General features: G+C 37.5%; 2 long non-coding RNA genes across 2 annotated transcripts in view; one reads left to right on the top strand and one right to left on the bottom strand.

The window, feature by feature from the left end:
• The window catches only part of LOC309484536, a 312,401-nt gene that overhangs the window by 228,779 nt on the left and 65,839 nt on the right, over positions 1-17,783 (bottom strand). The gene's annotated exons all lie outside the window — the stretch shown is intronic.
• On the top strand, positions 5,723-16,650 carry LOC309484554. Its single transcript, XR_014200917.1, has 3 exons — positions 5,723-5,906; positions 11,028-11,088; positions 16,518-16,650. It is a non-coding gene; the product is annotated as an uncharacterized lncRNA (long non-coding RNA).

The raw sequence follows: 17,783 nt of genomic DNA, 5'->3' as shown, positions 1-17,783 counted from the left end.
CATCTCAGTGATCATCACGGACAATGATTCAGTAAAAAATTACCCCAGGTGATACTAATCCCGTGCGAATAGACCCGCTGTAAATATGTACGTAAATATTTCGTCATTTCCTGTTTAAAAGTAGTTTTCCGCGTTTTTTCAAGTATGGAGACGCTTGAAAAAGCATTCAGTTGCGTTCTAGACGCTGGGACGAGTCTGTGGCAAAACTCAAGTGTTTCACACACACACCATTCAGATCAGAAAGAAGATCGAAAGCACTTGTTAGAGGCACGAAACTTCTTTTAGCGTTAGCTAAGTGCCTTTTACCAACACAATCCAATCTGAAGTTAATTAATACATCGTTCGACCGGACATAACCGTTTTATAAATATAGGTTATGTGTTTGCGCACGTGATATCAGGAAGCAACGTAATACGCACATGACGACAGGAGTGACGGCGATGCGCAAATTGAGTCATTCCTCCCACTTCTGCTAGTTTTACTGAGATATCTTATCCCGTGCGAATTGGCCATTAAAGTCGACATGAAATCAATTTACTTTGTTAGCGCATATCACTAGTCTTGTGGTGAACAATTAATCCATGCAAGTTAATACACAGAAAAAAATTGTTTGCCGTGGTAATCTTTAATCAAAGTCTGAAAAGTTACTTCCGGTCTGAAATGGCGTTCCCTTTCTGATGACGTAGGCTTGACGGCTTGGGTTGGGAAACGCTTAACCACTCGCCTCAAACCGTTAGTCTGCTATGAGCAGAGATGGAGAGGAGAAGCACTAGAGTAAAACTCTGCCCTCTGTTCAATATTCCGTTTCACTGGGAAATACGTCACAGCACTGGAGAAAAGTCATTTGCAACTTCCGGTTCACGCGGACTTTAATATTACAGACGTCCTGTGGTAATATTACATTATTCCATCTACCCTTGTAAAGTTAATCCCGTCCGAATAGGGCTTAAGTTGCTTCAGTAAGTGTTCATCTTGAAATATTACTAACAATATCAGTAAAGATTTCATAGCAAAAAGACATATGAACCACAAGCTGTAGGTGGTGGTTTTTACAATGATACCTTTTAAAATGCCTTTTACGTTGATCATAGAAATTTGCATATCAAATATGATAGAGTTTGATATGCTTTTTAGGAAATAAACAGCAGAAGAACTAAAAATAAATGTGTTGTTTTAAGCCCGTGAAGAACATGCGTTCCAGATCTGATATAGTGTGCGTAACAAACGTTAATGCACCAGGAAGGTGCGTTTTCTAAATGAGAAGGAGACACCCATCAGTCGTGTGACAGTTCTGGTTCAGTCTGTCAGCAGAGATCTGTATCTGAGCCCAGAGGTTAAGCTGTCAACAACGATCTCTCTTTCCTGTGTGTGTCTGTAAAGGGAAAGAAACCTGCCCAGCAAGACCTGGCTCCTCCGTGTCTCACGCTCTGCTCACAGGGAATTCTAGCAAGCTCAGATTGTTATCAAATCCTGTCGGTCAGCCAGGATTCCCTTCGCTGCCAGAGCGGAGAGAAGGGTGAGCCAACGTGCCGACAGATCGCTTCCTTTCTATCTGTCCTGCTGTTTGATCTGCAGGAAGCATGGCAGCATTTCCCGACCCGTCACTGACGGTTTTAACATGTCGGGAGTTGCATAGCCACGGCAGGACACCATTAAGCGCTCGTTCCGGTGTTATTTGCACGACAAAAGGATCTGACGGCTGTTTTCTTGTCTGAGACAGTAAGGTACAAAGCAGCCCTGTTGGACTAATGCATCAGGGTTGTCACAAACGGCTCGTAGTAAAGAAGGGAAAACATCCCTTTCAAGTGCACTTACACCTCCAGCTGTGATTCACTTGATTTGGGAACAGTCTGACTCTGAGAGGGTTGTTCACTTCTACTTGACACTGCTCATAAACCCTGTTTCTTAATTACATTGCAGTTAGAATGTCCAGACCCAGTCCCAGTTCCTGAAGGAGTTTCCCAGTGCCCCAACAATTCACCAAAACATGTAAATATGTCCTGAATAACCTGTTAGGATCACTGATGTCAAATTAAGTTGTTTCTAGCTGTTGTTTCTGGTCTTGTTTGACGTTCTATCATGTAAAAATGTGCAATTATTCGTTTTTTTTTTTTTTTTTTTTTTTTTTTATGTTTTGAAAGAAGTCTCTTTTTCTCACCAAGACTGCATTTATTTGATCAAAAATACAGAAAAAACTGTAATATTGTCAAATATTTTTACTATTTAAAATAACTGTTTTCTATTTGATTATATTTTAAAGCTGCAGTCCGTAACTTTTTTGGGTTAAAAAATGATCCAATATAAATTTTTGAGCAAGTACATAACCAGCCAGTGTTCAAAACTCTCTGCTTGCCGTAGCTCGATTCAAAATGGTAAGCTTGTAATAATGTTTTTAACTCCAGTGGTACCGGTGGATTTCCATGGGAAATTCGAGCATGTCTTTGCGTCATTACGTCACATCTGTCCACATAAAGCACACCTGTCCACATAAAGAAGAGTCTCGGCTAGTCGGCTATGAGTGTGAGGATGCTGGAGGTGGAGATGTATAGCCTTTTCTCACAGCACTTGATATAATTACACTTATCAATTTGATGGCGGATCCAGAAAGGTTCAAACGACAATCACCAGGAGATTCACCCGTTGTAAAACGCAAAATACTTCGGAGAAATAAAGAGACTGCAACCGGACCACGCGAAAACAAGGACAAATATCGGAAGGGCATTAAATGTAGTCACGCAATGCTGATGTTGTTTACATTAACAACTTGAAATCAAAGTATAATTTGCACGGTTTGTCGTGATATGATAAGCGATCGTTACATTTAATCAGCGTGATTTACTGCAATGCTTTTTTCCCCTTAGTTGGTCAGAACAAAAGTGGATGTTACTTGTTCAAATGACATTTCCCGGTGAAAACTCTTATGTTGGTCATATTTCCAAAAAGTATAATCTGTGATTGTGAATGCCAGGATCCACACCGGCGGCGACCGACAGCCGCACATTCTCCTCAAAATACTGGATTCATCCGCGCCGTACCGAGCCGAGGCACAACCCGCGTGAAGTTAATAATTCCGCGAATAACTGCAATAGCAGATTTCGAACAGAGATGGCGACAAAGAGGGAAAACTACGGACTGCAGCTTTAATGAATAATTTATTCCTGTGATGCAAAGCTTAATTTTCAGCATCATTACTCCAGTCTAGAGAGTCATTTGATCCTTCAGAAATCATTTTTAATATGCTGATTTGCTGCTCAAGAAACATTTATTATTATTATCAATGAAAACGGAAAACAGTTTTTGCTGCTTCATATTTTTTGCTAACCAGGATACTTTTCCAGGATTTTTGGATAAATTGAAACATGACTTTACTGTAACTTTTGATCAATTTATACATCCCTGCTGAATAAAAGTATTAATCTCTTTAAAAATGAAAAGTATTATTGACCCCAAACTTTTGAACGGTGGTATACTTTCATTGTAAAACTAAATTCCTTAAATCTGTTTTGTTATTTTAGAGTAAATTTATCTTTTCAGATTTTTTCTTGTCACACTGTTCAAGATTCATTCAAAAGATTAATTATAAACAGATAAATAAAGTGCATAAAATAATAAATTATACACTATATAATCTGATCAAATAAATAATGACAGCAGAAGAAGGAATATTGTCCGACTAATTATCATGGCCTTTGTAAGTGCTCATGGGAATAGTGATTCGTTCTGCTTTGATGTGGTACTAAAGATTTGATCAACTTTTGCTTAGTAAGTAAAACTGTTTTAGGGCATTTTTTTTTCATCTTAGACTGGAAGTATTCAGTACAGAAAGTCAATATTTATAAGTCTACCCCTAAATTAAGTAGGTCACGCTGAATATGAAATATGAGATGAGTTCTGACTACAGTTGTGTGGTCTGTGTGTTGGGGAGTTCGAGCAGTGCTAATCATGGCTAATGAAGCAATCACCTCGCCACAGGAGGCAACGGCCTCAAATCTATTATTCATAGCTCTCTCCCAAACCATTTCACGTGCGTCGAGCTGATTTGGGAGACTCTGCAGTGAAAGATTTCATTCTTGCACAAAACAAAGGAACGGGAATAATCAGAGCGCCAGGAATTCCAGCTGTTCTTTGAATCGGAGGATTATAGGGGTGTTTATCCTTCAGTACATGTGAATATATGTGTCCTGCATTGATTTCCACCATTGCATTGTCATGGCAGTTTTTCACGAGACCTTCCCAGACTTTCCTAGGTTGTCTATGCAAGCCTGGAGACTGATTTTTACATTATTTTTACTTTATTTGCACGCTCCAGAGAGCCTCTTTTCTGTTCGAAGACACATTAAATTAATGCTTATACGATGTTCTGGATACTGCCAAAAGAGTTATTCTGTACTGTAATGTCATGTGTCTAAGGGACTAATTCAAGCTCTCTCTAATTCAATAGTCTCAAATATACTTTATAATCAAATAACAGTGTAATTTGAATGACCTCTTCTGTCGACATGATGCCTGTGAATTGCAGAGCTGGTGCAAACACATTCACATCGCTACGATCAGATGCTTTCTGAACGGCTGTTTTTTCACCACTGTTATTTTTGTTGGTTTATTTTGCTATTGAGAAGAAAGCATGCAGCACATATTTACACCGTTTTCGAATCCATTGAGCCGAACTCCGGGTCTGGCGGTACCACTTTTAGCATAGCTTAGCATAGATCATTGAATCGGACAGGACCATTAGCATCTCTCTTAAAAAAATGACCAAAGAGTTTCGATATTTTTCCTATTTAAAACTTGACTCTTCTGTAGTTACATCGTGTACTAAGACTGACGGAAAATTAAAAGTTGCGATTTTCTAGGCTGATATGGGAACTATACTCTCATTCCTGCGTAATAATCAGTAAACTTTGCTGCCGTACCATGAGTCCAGCAGGCGTAATGATATGACACAGCGCCTGAAAATAGGTCTAATAGGTTAGACAAACTTAGTCCCGGTCACGTTGGAAGTTACCGAGCTGGGGACTATTTCAGGCGCTGCGTCTTATCATTACGCCTGATGGACTCATGGTACGGCAGCAAAGTTTCTTGATTATTACGCAGGAATGAGAGTATAGTTCCTAGCCATATCAGCCTAGAAAATCGCAACTTTTCATTTTCCGTCGGTCTTTGTACACGATGTAACTACAGAAGAGTCAAGTTTTAAATAGGAAAAATATCGAAACTCTTTGGTCATTTTTTTGAGAGAGATGCTAATGGTCCTGTCCGATTCAATGATCTATGCTAAGCTATGCTAAAAGTGGTACCGCCAGACCCGGAGTTCGGCTCAATGGATTCGAAAACGGTAAGACTCAACTATTTAACTCTAGGGAAGTTGTAAAATGAGCCTATTTCCAAAAAATTGGAGTATCTCTTTAATTACATCAGACATTCATCCACCAAGAAAAGTAGTTTCACCTCAGAAAGGATCAATTAGACATTTTACAACGCAATTATTTTCTGTGCTAACGTTATGCCAGACATGATTAAAGGTTGTAACTTGAAATTCTATTATTTTTTAGGTCTGTATTAGAATCTGACCGTATCATTTGTTTCCTATTATCCATGCAAACCTGAAAGTTGATAACAGTCCCAAGTAAGCCATTGTATTGTACAATGAACAGTGACGCGATTGCTAACAGATGTGCGGTTAAGTCTCAGGTTTTCCATTGAGCGCTGGCTCTGATAAAGCAAGAGAAACAAGCTTGTGGAGTCTGAATGCATGTGTAAAGACACACGCCACGGATCTGCTTGATTCACGGCGATCTGGCGCAGCATCTGTTGCTTCAGCTGCGCGTTTAACTCGGGAGTGCAACGTTTCCCTTTCTTCATCCTTCAGCTTTTCTCCTCAGCATTCAGCGCTCTCTTTCTTTAGGGTGAGAACACATGCAGCATGCCAACTTAAACACTGTTACACCATGTCCGATTGGGAAGGAAATGTCAAATAAAAGCTGTGGAGCTTTCATTTAGCAATTAGACAGAAGTCGTCGTTGTCTTTATGCTCCCTTTTACATTGATGCATTTGTTTTACTGAAGCACTTTTCCAATTTTCTTCTATTTTAAACAATATTTGACTAACAATTAAAATAAAGTAATTTTCTCTGGATGTGCGGGCCAATCGTTAATCTAGAAATATAGAATATACGTTTAATAGACAGTTAATATTATATATTATGGATTTAACTGCACTAACACTATCGGAAAACGACAAAAATGTGAACTGAATTTGAACACAAAATTTGAAGAAAAAAAACAACGCTTATTTTGCAACATTGCTACTGTTATTGAAATGAATTGAATCAACATTGAACTGCATTGAGCTGAATAATGTCATCTGTAGAGCTGCTTTACTTCTAAAATCGAATTAATGTCATATTGATGAACTTCACTACATTTAAATGTTCCTGCATATTAATATAAAGCTGCTTTGAAACGATCTGTATTGCATAAAGTGCTATATAAATAATAAGAAAGAGATTTTTGGTGAATCAGAACTTAAATCAAGTCTGTTCCTCACACAAAGCATCATATGACTTCAGAAGATTTGAGCCTACTACTATTATGACACTTTATGATACAAATGGTGCTTTTTTTAAATCTTTGTTCATGGAGCTTGACAGGAAAAAATCGTCTATGAGCTTTAGATGTATTAAAAACCTCAAACATCTCTTTTTGTGTTCAGGGGCCTCATTTATAAAACTTTGCGTAGGATTTGCGTCAGAAGTGGCGTACGGATGAAACATAGGATGTGCGTACGCACAGAAATATTCGGATTTATAAAACCGTGCGCACGCACATCCTACGCAGTTTTCCCTTAATAAATCACAATCAATTCTAAATGTAGTGCAGCTTTTGGGTCATTCTATATTTAGGGGTACATTTCATGTCAGCCAAAAAGTCAGGAAATCAGTATTCTTTTTTGAGCAATAAACTAGGTGGTTAAATAATATATGCCCTTAATGTGCTAAATTATTTATTTGGCAAGCTTAAGCTCTAATGATTTTTTTTTTTAATATGTTAATGAAAATTAACATTTGATTCATTATTTTGTCAACTGTGTTACGGACAAATGCTGTGTCAAATGAAACATGAATGAAGTAACACATGTTTGATAACACATTTGTTTGAAAGTTTTTTAGTCTATTCACTAGAGTTTTTGAGGTTATCTGTCTAACTGATTTGTAAATATGAATTGGGGGCTTCATAATGGTCGTTGTGGGATGATGTCATGAAGGATGAAACTTTTCTTCAACATAAATTCACAGTATGCTGAATTTAGTATTATTCAACATCCTTACCCAAGATTTCCATTTCCAGAGATATCCCTATCTAGTTTTCTGACGGTTTAGTTCACATTTAAAAGATTTATGACATAAAAACCACACTTAACACAGTTGACAGAGAAAGTAACACAGTTGACAGAAGTAACACCGTTGACAGGACACATTAGAAGGAAAAGAGAAAACTTCCTTTAAGATGATAACTTTCTTTTTATTCAACAAATGTAGGTTTAAGTCAATCATGAGTAATTCTGAATGGTTTATAACCCTTGACAAATGTGAATATATTATGTTATGGATACTGAGTTCATAGAAAGTGTGGCCGTGATGAGATCAGTTAAGTTTATCCATTGTAATGCAAATCATGGTTTTAGGCAATTTGTAATTTTGTGTAATGTAAATGTAATTTCCATATAATGTAGTGTGAGCATAAATTGAAACTGAATTGTCAACATTGTCAGTTGATAGGTAACACAGTTGACGGGTAACACGGTTGACATTTCGGCCATTTTAGGGCCTTGTGCAAAATGCTGGCCTTGGACTAGTTAGTAGATGACCTTGATTAACTTATGTTTTTATATTCTTTCTCTACACATTTATAAATATAACATGTGACGCAAGTTCACCAGAACATGTTGATAACACAGTTGACGGTCAATGAATCTATTCTATGCGCAGACAATAATATAGATAATATATTGAAGAGGAGAAGTTATGACTTACCACACTGTCTTCACATTTCCCTCCAAAAAAGGAATTGCATCACAGTGATGTTGGACATGTGACTTTGGAACAAATCATTGCTGATTTATAGGGGGTTTTATAGGGAGTAACACAGTTGACACTGATTTCTCTGACATGCACAAAATGGGTGATTTAATGTAGATGCATAAGCAAAATATTTTTTTAAACACCTTTCTCACAAGTTAATGATTATTTTGGACAATATTTATAAGAAATATATACAGAAACATGCATTCTAGAGCTAATCTGAAGAGCAAAACCTCATATTTACCAAATCGGACAGCACAAAAACAGCAACTTCCAGTATAGAATATGCTATTTTTGCAAGATAAAAGATGGGTATCTGTTGGATTTTTGTATTAAATGAATTAGAAATGTCCCTTGATATAAAAGTGATCATTGATTGAAGTGAAATGTTCATGATTTAAAAAAAAAATGATAATAGAGTCCATGGACCTGACATGTACCCCTAATTATAGAATGACTCTTTTGCGGCTTCATTTCACGCCCCCATAGTTGCCCATAAATACTCCGTGAAACGCCCACAAGTTAATATTCATCGATTGCGAAATCATGGCAAACACAGAGAGGAAAACCAAGAAACGTAACTTCACTCAATGTGAAGTAGAAATTATCGTTGGCGAGGTGGAAAAGAGGAGTAACATGTTGTTTGGAGGGCACAGTGTGGGCATTACTAATGCCAAAAAGGCACTTGAGTGGCAAAAGGTTGCAGACGCCGTTAATGCTGCAGCCTCACAACCTCGACCGGGGCCGAAATAAAAAAGAAATGGTCGGACATCAAAGTCGATGCAAAAAAGCGTCTAGCGCTCCATCGCCAGAGTGTGATGTTACAGAGTTACGCATTGTGATGGCATCATGGCATTTTATTACCATCCATTTGATTGCATCTGACAAGCTACAGATGTGTTATGAGGATGAATTGCATAACATGCCAATATTATTGCAGAACATATTTCAATATGCATATTTCATATTTTCTTTTTGCAAATATGTGTTAATTTGATTTTGTTTGTTTTACACTGCAGATCGATCAAACGGGTGTTCGTGTAGGCAGTTATTGTAAGACTTGCTTTGTGAAGTCTTCATGATATTTATGAGAGGCAGTATTGCCATTTCTTTTACACAACGGTTACAGTTTCACACACTTTCACACATTTTCACGTGTTTCTTCCCTCTGCCGACGGTGACGCCATTTCTCATTTCACCCGTTTTTGTGCGTACGCCTGGGGCAGAGTTTGCGTGAAGGACCGCACATTTTCCTGTCAAGTTTGCTTTTTATAAATACCAATTATTGCGTAGAGAGCGGCGTACGCCTTCTTTTGTGCTTACGCAACGTTTATAAATGAGGCCCCAGAACATACAGGTTTGCAACGAGATGAGGACGAGTAAATGATGACAAAATTCTCTCATTTGTCGCTTTAACTGTCCTTACGAGAATCAGGAGAGACAAAAAGGTTTTTATGTTCATCTGGATTAATATTAGCTGGTTATTCCAACACATGTCCTCTCTCTGTGTTTCTGTATGTCACTCTTTGTTTTCCCGTCCTCTTATAACCTTGTTTAAAAAGGTTAACTCAATCACAGAGCGGCTCTGAATGGAGATCATCATGTGGTGCTCATGAGGTTCAATGGGTGGATGTTTTTAGCTTCATCGGAGTTCAAAGGTTCAACCAGCACAAGAAACCTGCTCATAAAAACAAGCACAAAGACCTTTTATGTGAAATGCCCTGAACCATGAATGTTACTGTGATCTAGTTCTGGATGATTTGTTGAATGTCCACAATGTATTGCTGATGTAAAATCAAGCATGATGATTTTAATGCACTTTCAAGTTTCACGATTCTTCCTCATCTTGTGACTCGTGAGTTTTCATACAGTTTCAAAGAGTTTTAATAGCAAAACAGAGTTAAAGATGAATTTTCTTTACCTGGTAAAAAAAAAAGAAAAGTTGACTGTTGTATGCTCTGAAAGGGTTCTGCTGTGGCGTGATCTGACGTGAAGTAATGTAGTCGAGTAACAATGTCTGTAATGCAAAGGGCTGAAAATAGTTTTAGGGTCATGATGCTTGTCATCTCAGACGTTTGTGTTAATCTTTCTGACCTCGGACAAGCAGACAAGGTTATCCAATATGGTCTGAAATGAGCTTGGGGCAGACTTAACCTTCCTGAGGGCAACGTGTCAGTCAAAATATACTTACTGAACAACTTAAAAGAATATTTCAGCCAAAAAATTATCATTCTATCATCATTTAATCCCTCTCATGACATTTGCAAACCTGTATGACTTTTTGTCCATTGTGAAACACAAGAGAATAATTTTTCAAGAATGTTTGACCTGTTGTTTTCCCATGTAGTGTCAGACAATTCATTTTGCATCATTCATCACCATGCATCATTTTTTAAGTCATTTACCTGAGAAACGGACCCAAATGTTAGTCATTATTTATTGATAATCTTTCCCTTAAAGTTTTTTTAACAAAAAATTATTTCTGGTTGCATATTCAAATCTTGCATGTTACACGACAATTAAAAATAAAAGTAAATAAAATGTCAATTTGATATTTTGAACAGTAAATTAAAATAAAATTACATTTTTAGGAAATATATTTAAGAAATTATTTTAAATTGTAATATTTCATTATTTTTTGATCCAGTAAATGCAGCTGTGGTAACAATAAGAAACGGTTTAAGAACAGTATAGTGTATATAAACAATTAAAAAAAATTTTTTAGCATACACGAATTCACTTGATTTTGTTGTTTTTGTCCATAAATAAGTCATAATATCATGTGTAATTTCACTTTGTAAGTAAAGGTGTTTAGTTTTGCCATGTTTAGATATTTTTTACTGTATAACAAGAAAAAAATGCTGTGCACAGCTGCAAAAAAACAACAACTAAGTGACACTATAGCGGACATTTGTATAAACTTCTACAATCCGTTTTGTCTTTCAGATCAACGACTGTCACTTCATGCAACAGTTTGCAGAGAATCTTGCTGAGAAAGTTGGTTAAGGTTGGTAAAACTGTTGAGATGTTTATAGCTATCTGAATAACATCACATCCGGTACAATGTCACAAACATTTGAAGCATAAAGTACTTGTTCTGCAGATATCCAGGCATCTTTGGCCCATGACAAAAAACAACCACGTCAATGTAATGTAGCCTAGCGAAGGCTCGTGTTTACTCCGGATTACAGTCGATACGCGACCAGCTCTCAAAGATCAGCATTAGAGCAGCGAGGCAGTCGGTCGGCACTTGTGATGTGGATAATGAGTGTGTAGAACACCAAACACGAGTGTGAGGGCCAGATAAAGGATGAATTATAGATACAGCGCTCCAGGGCAAAACACTGCTGCAGGGGGAGAGATGGAGAATCTGGAAGAGCGTTCCTGGATAATGAATCCCACAGGCCGCGTGCAGGCTGTATGGAGATCAGGCGAGAGAGGCAGGACTAGAAAGGGAATGTGACTTGTGGTATGTTGGAGAATTCCAAGGTAATTGCGGTCAAGTTTCTGTGACTAAGAAGAGGTGTTTTCAGATCTTAGGTATTTCTTTTTCTGTCAAACTTTTTTGAAAATGCTTGTCAGTGTATTTCATTTTATTACACTGAATTCTGAGCAACCAATTAAAACTGAAAAAAAAAAAATGTAGTCCAAAATTAGACTTTAGAAATGCTATGTATTGGAAGACATTATTATTATGTATTGTGAATGAGTTTCTTTCTTCTGCTGAACACAAAAGAAGATATTTTGAAGAATGTTGGTAACCAGACAGTTGATATGGACACCATTGACCAGTATGGTAAAAAAAATACTATGGAAGTCAATGGGGTCCATCAACTGTTTGATTACTGACATTCTTCAAAATATCTTCTTTTGTGTTCAGCAGAAGAAAGAAACTCATACAGGGTTGAAACAACTTGAGGGTGAGTAAATTATGACAGAATTTTCATTTTGACGTGAACTAATCCTTTAAGTAGCACAACCAATTTCAACTGTCTTTAGATAGTAAGAGCTTTTTCTTGAGTACCGACTCGAGAATGATTTCTTAAAGGGATATTTCACCGCTGGAAAGATGAATGTGTATTTAAATTGGGTCATTTATGTAGTAGAAATGTGAAATTATTTTATAAGTTGGAGCCTTCTAGACTGAGAAAAGCCAGAAAATTTATTTTTGGCTCATGTGGATGAAAGACAACAACTCCCAGAATGCACTTGTTTCGCTGCCATACGAGGACACTCCCAAGCCACGCCTACCGGTTACAGAGGGCAGTATCGGAAGAAATTACACAACTAGGCTACTAGTCGACTCGAAAATGAAAAGACGGCGTTTTATGGTGATATCCCCCTATGGGCGGGTTGAACACATGCGGAACGAGCTCCTCAGATGAGCTAAAAGATGATTTTTGTGTCATCTGAGGTTTTTTTCCCAGTCACACGTTACAGAAATCTCTCGTCTCAGGGGGACATGAGGGAGGGAAGCACGGTCACTCCAAAACACTACCGGGTTTCTACTGATACAAAGCTTAATGCTAATCGGTGAAGTATCCCTTTAAGGATGACGTCATCATGATTTAGTTCACTGGAGTGAGGGATGATTTTATTTATTTTTTCAGTCAATAGTAATTTGCAACAGTACAAATGTTTTTTATGGACTTTTAAAAATAAAAATGTTATTTTGTTTTTGAACAACATTGCATTTGAAACGCTCTCTTCTGCCTGAAACAGACCGTTTGCTCGTTGGATGTCAGTAGCAGAAGTTGTCTCTGGTTCTTGGCTCTCGTTCGAGGCAGTTTGAAGTGCCCTGAATCTTGCCTGCAGACATCTATCAGGCAGAAACAAATACAATCTCAAATCAAAACAACAAGCGGCGCGCTTTGAACCAAAACACACAAGCGTCCCTGTGCAGGCGCAACAGAAGGCAGGGAATCCATGGTGCCACGGGCAGAGACCTGGACCGCTTCCAACACACACCATTGTTTTACTGGGAACTGTTTTGATCTAGAATGACTTGAAGACACTGCAGACTCATACAATTATCAACCAGATGACTATAAATCACACTGAGGAATATAATGGATAGATAGAATGATCGATAAATGGATGGAGATACAATAGATGGATAGTTAGATGCAACGAAATATATAACGATACATAGATAGATGATAGGTAGATGACAGATACCTAGAGCTAAAGCTAAAGGCTCAGTAAATGAGGCAGCGGCGGGATCCGGCAAACGATCAATGTAACTTTTAATAAAATAAACACCAAAATGAAAGTAAAGTGGCAGCCCAAAACCGTTCGTACGTCAGAACCTGCGCAGAATTCACTTTATAAATCCCAGTCAGCGGAAGATTGTGCGTACATGCGTCTCCTCCCCGAAACAACCATATATGGAGCTTACAACGCCTCGTTTTACTATGCAGATTCTCATCTGCATATCATTTGCATATGATTATTCATCCACGTGATAACGTTTAACGGTACAAGACACATTACATTAATACAAATCAAGTAGTTGCCTATATCCTTGCCTTGTTTTTGAATACATAAATCAAATAGTGTAAAATACATTTCAGAGATAGTTTTCTCAATATTTTCTACTGGCCGAATTGTATTTTTAATTGATTTATATTGTTAATGGAAACAGATAGGCCTTGGGCATTATTTGCACGAAACTATTTTCTCAGACAATCTGGTATTATCATGATAAGCAATTATCTCTGTGGTTAAAACATTAAAACACGTACAGCACGCCACAGGAAAAGTGTTCAGAAACATCGCATCCACAACAAATATTTCTATTGATTGAATTTGAATATAAAAAATGTTGTAACTTCTCAGTAATGATTTCATGTTTAAGTGTTTAACTCCATTAATTTGAATGGCATATTTAATCTAAATGTTTATATCAGAAGTAAAACATAGTTTAAATCATTCTTTTATTTATTTAAACTGTTTTTTGCGTCAGTTTCACTAAACGGCCCAGAGCGCTCGTTGGCGCGGACATTTAAGAAGGGATGGATGTTTGCTTCAAGTGACAGGCTTGGTGAGTGAAATTATATTTGTATTAACTTTCTGTATATGTTTAATTTTCTTTAGATTTTCTGTCTAAAAGTGACCAAAAAGACACTTAACTCCAGCTCACCATCGGCATCGCCAAACTGCTCCATCTCCAGAACGTTCGTACGCATGGCTCAGAGTTTGCGTGCAGGTGCGCACATTTTCTCGTCAAGTTTGTTTTTATAAATCACAACTTATGAGTCGGAAGTGGCGTACGCACATTTTCAGCCCCGTTTTGTGCGTACGCCACGTTTATAAATGAGACCCCTGGTCCTCTCTTACCTTGCACTGTCGTCACTCCTCCTTTTATCCGCCCGGATCTCCTCCGTGAGACTCGAGACCAGCGTGGCTCTCAGTGGACGCTCACTAGCACTCGCGCAACCGTCCTGCTCGCCACACAACGATACAATGATGGATAGATAGATAGATGATAAATAGATAGAAAGATGCATAGATACAACGATGGATACAATGAAAGATGGATAGATAGATGCAACAATAGATATGTAGATGGATTCTGCACATCCTGATTTCGTCGAGTTTGACGTGTTCTTGGGTCAACATATTTTGTTGATCCTGGAACAACATTCCTGTCTGAAAATGTAGTCCTAACTCTATCCCTACCCCTACACCTAACCCTACACATAAGTTCCCTAAAATCAGAGGGAAATGATCGGTGAATAACACTGATGTAGAAGCACTCATCCCTGATTGTAAGCCTAAACTTGACATAAACTGTAAACTTTTCCCTCAAATCTGATTGGTTGATTGGAATGTTGATCCAGGAACATGTTGAACTTGGTGAAATCAGGTTTGGTGATGGATACTACAGTAGATAGATGCACAATCGATGTGTTATACAAAGATAGATAAATACAATGATAGATATAAAGCAACAGATAGGCAGAACAATAAATAGATCCAACGCTATATCTAGATAGATAAATACAACAAAAGATATATAGATATGTAAATAGATGCATGCTCGGGTTTGCCTACACACACTCAGACACACACACAGTGTTATTGAGGTTTGTGTGAGATGAAATGCTGCAGTGTTTCCCGTTGCACACGTCCTGAGATGGTTCCGTCAGAGTGTGTGTGTGTGTAATGAGAGAATCTCATGGAGCTCTGCTCGGTGCAGATGTGTGTGAGCAGCAGTGATTTGAGCAGCTCAACTTGCACTTCAAAGGTGCGTCAGGGGATCCGGGTCTCAGCTCGTCTTCATACGCTCCAGAGCAGTGCGGCCATGTAAATTTCATGACCTGTCTTTCTCACACACAGTCTCTCCAATAGCATGACGGATATCAGCGGCCTGCCAGCTGTCAGCCGCTTCTGTCTGTTTCGATTTCTCTCGTTCTTTACTTTTCTCATTCCTTCTGTATTTTGTCTCTGAAGGGCTTCAGTCAGTCAGCCTGTGAGCCGCCGAATTCCCTCCATCACATCGCACACTATTAGAGGTTTTAGGCACAAAGTGGTTGTGTTCTGGTTCCAGTTCTTGCACCGGTGTGGTTTGATTTATTTGCGGTTAATGGATGGTGAGATTCTCATCTTCATCCAACCTTTCACACTCATGCTTTCCATCTGTGAGGCATGAAATGAAGTTCGTCTTCTGTAAACGGACTGTAATCATTTAGAGCAGCAGGTCTATACACTTTAAGCCTTTTTTTATTAATTTTTTTGATTTATGCAATTTAATTAATAGTAAAATTCCGTCAAATTGAATTGAATAATCCTTACGTATTTTAATTGAATAATTGATTAAGGATTTTTCAATTCAATTTGATGGAATTTTACTATTAATTAAATTGTGTAAAAAAAAAAGGAAAAAAAAAAGCTTACATTTGAGTGTACAGTAATGTTGTAATGTACAGTAATGTTGCATTTGTTTACATTAGAACTTGTTTATATTAAACTAGCAAAGCATTTATTAATCTTAATTAAGGTTATTTCAACATTTACTGATGCAGTGTTATTTTAGTATCGAGATACTATTATAGTTTGCATTTTTATATATTTTTCGATATTTTAGTGTGTTTATTATATTTCAATTAACAAGAAGGTGTTTTTTTAAATGTTTTTAGTTTTATTTAACTGTAAAAACCTTGCTAATACATTATTAAAATCAAAAGTTGTATCTGGCGTTATTTATTGGACTAATAGTGAACTACTGTACTAATGTAAACAAAGTTTAAAAAACACTGTAACAAATTAATTTCTAATTATTAGTTCATTTTAGTTAATGCATTAACTAACGTTAACTGAAGTGACCAACACTAAAAACAAGACTTGAAGTTCAGGTAAAACAATAGTAACTAGTTTAATTTATTTGAACCAGGTTGATCACTAAACTAGAGAAAACGTCTCCTTGTTTTGCAGTTATCCTGGTATGGATGGCCGATTACATATGGCATCACAACGTTGTTTCCAGCAGGAAGAGCCGGAACGTGTGGAGTTTGGTCCAGTTCTCTGATCTCAGATCCAGACAAACACAAAGACTCCATTGATCGAAGCCAAAGTAAGAGTCTTAAGCCCGTAATTTTGAAAATCTGTCAATATATCTGAACGCAAGCAGCAGCTGGCCTTGAGCAAAACTGCGAGCATCTGCTGGCTTCCCCTCGTGAGATCCGGCATCAAACTTTCCGGATCGCCCCTTTGAACTCAGATCCAGAGAGGTGTGCGCACGTCCTCTGTGCCGAATCAAAATCAGATCTGTTTTTGACAGCGTTCTGGAATATTCACTTGAGAAATCAGCGTGCTGTTCCAGTTGAGATGATCACGTGACACAAGCGTCCTCCATCCCACTGAGATATTCTGTTCCATCCAGTGTGTGTTTGTGCACATGTGTGAGTCTTATATTCTCTTCAGCTTGACATGGAGCCTTTAGCCTTTGTTTTCACAGAGCTATTATTTCACAGAAAACCAAACATATGCTAGAAATGCAGAAAATGAGTGACACTAAAGGGATAATTCACCCAAAAATCATTTACTTACCCTCATATTGTTCCAAACATGTATGAATTTCTTCATGTGTTGGTAATCAATGGAAGTCAATGGCTACCGTCAACTTTCTGATTACCAAAATTCTTCAAAATATCTTCTTTTGTGTTCAACACATGAAGAAATTCATACATGTTTGCAACAACATGAGAGTAAAGGATAAGTAGAGGATGACAAATTTTTTATTTTTGGGTGAACTATCCCTTTAAGAGATCATTTTTTTTATGCATCAGAATGAATGCATGAGCCAGTTTGGTAAGATTTTAAGAATAATCCATCATTAAGCTGTGTCTAGAACCCACTTTTATATCTTTCTATCAAAGTAAAATCACTATAACATGTTCTCAAGTGCTTTTAAAAAAAAAAATTGCTTTTATAAATTTGTTGTTATTAATATGCACAAACACAATACTGGTCAAAAGTTTGGAATCATTACGATTTTTTATGTTTTTGAAAGAAGTCTCTTAGGCTCACGATGGCTGCATTAATTTTCAGCATCATTACTCCAGTCTTCAGTGTCACATGATCCTTCACAAATCATTCTAATATGATGATTTCCTGCTCATGAAAAAATTCTTATTATTATCAATGTTGAAAAACGTTTTTGCTACGTTGCCACCTTAAATATGCTGCCTGTTTTTGGAC

Source organism: Leuciscus leuciscus, assembly GCF_965113295.1.
Source record: "Leuciscus leuciscus genome assembly, chromosome: 20".
Lineage (NCBI taxonomy): Eukaryota > Metazoa > Chordata > Actinopteri > Cypriniformes > Leuciscidae > Leuciscus > Leuciscus leuciscus.
This window is presented reverse-complemented; position numbering and strand designations above follow the sequence as displayed.